We start from the raw sequence: 1,225 nt of genomic DNA on the forward strand, positions 1-1,225 counted from the left end.
GCTTTTAATTATAAATTTTTCTATATGTGATAGTGGATTTTCATCGATGAGTTCTTGAAACTTGGTTCTTTTCCCTAAAACTATATATTTTTATATATTATAATCTATAAAGCTCAATTTAATTTTAATTTTTTATAAATTGATTTTAATTGAGTTTTTACCTGTAATTTTGGATTTTGTCCCTAATATTATATATATATATATATATATAAAAGATAATAAGAGTGAAAAAACTACAGAAGGCTTGTGTTACATGGTTAAAGTATATATTTAAATTATGTCAGAAAAATGTAAGAAAAATGTTAGAAAAATGTTAGAAAATCTTTTTGGTATATAAACATTGTATTTTGAGAAATAACCGGTTTCGTGTTGTCTTTTCAAATTTCTCTACATGTATGTACCATAGTACCATATATAAAAGTTGCATAAAATTTAGATTGGCTTCTATTATAAGAGTTATCTACCTTACTAGTTGATTTTTAGATTGCAAATTCCTTAGAAAGATCATTGGTCCAATAATCAGCTTTATGAACTCAAATGCATTATTTCTTATCACTACATTACGTATGTGAAACTCTAATATAGAGCTCAGTGCTTCTAACTACCCTCGGTGTAGCTAGTGCCTTTTGACCTAATACTATCTTTCATTCATGTTGCATGTTAATATTCTTATTTAGTTTTATATTAATTAATTTTATAAATGGAATGAATGAGAAAAAAAAAATATGAAAGAAGCACTGATACCTGCTACGTTTCCATAATTTTCTAGGTATTTTTCATTCCTTATGTGGCTTAACACAGTACTGATAGACGTTTAAACTGTAACTTCCACTGAACAAATAACATTTTGCCTTTGAATACTACATACAACATGTTTCAACAAAACAATCAATTCATATCGATTTGCCACGTTTTGATTACTAAATATATTTGTTGGACATAGGCGGGAAGGCATATGCTACAGAATGCGAACTGCTCTTTGTTTAGTGGAGGGAGATAGCTTCTTACACGGGGCTCTGTTTTGTATTCTTTTATTTATTTATTTATTTGTTTATTTATTTATGTATTTGTTTTTCGTTTTTCTGATCTTTATTTCTCTCTCTCTCTTCATACTTTTCTGTATTAGAAAAAAGAAAGCAAAAGCTAAAAGCGAAGTGCAGTCCGTCCTCGTCGGTTAGTCGTGCCTATATTCGACAACCAGCCCAGCTGAGAGTAGTGCATGGAT

General features: G+C 28.8%; 1 protein-coding gene across 1 annotated transcript in view; it reads right to left on the reverse strand.

Moving 5' to 3' along the window:
- The window catches only part of LOC106871029 (polypeptide N-acetylgalactosaminyltransferase 13), a 35,196-nt gene extending 34,323 nt beyond the window's left edge, over nucleotides 1-873 (reverse strand). The window contains exon 1 of the mRNA XM_014917287.2: nucleotides 745-873. The gene's annotated coding sequence lies outside the window, so the exon portion shown is untranslated. The remainder of the gene's footprint in view (nucleotides 1-744) is intronic.
- Between the last annotated feature and the right edge of the window lie 352 nt (nucleotides 874-1,225).

This window comes from Octopus bimaculoides, chromosome 9 (genome assembly GCF_001194135.2).
Source record: "Octopus bimaculoides isolate UCB-OBI-ISO-001 chromosome 9, ASM119413v2, whole genome shotgun sequence".
NCBI classification, from domain to species: Eukaryota; Metazoa; Mollusca; class Cephalopoda; order Octopoda; family Octopodidae; genus Octopus; species Octopus bimaculoides.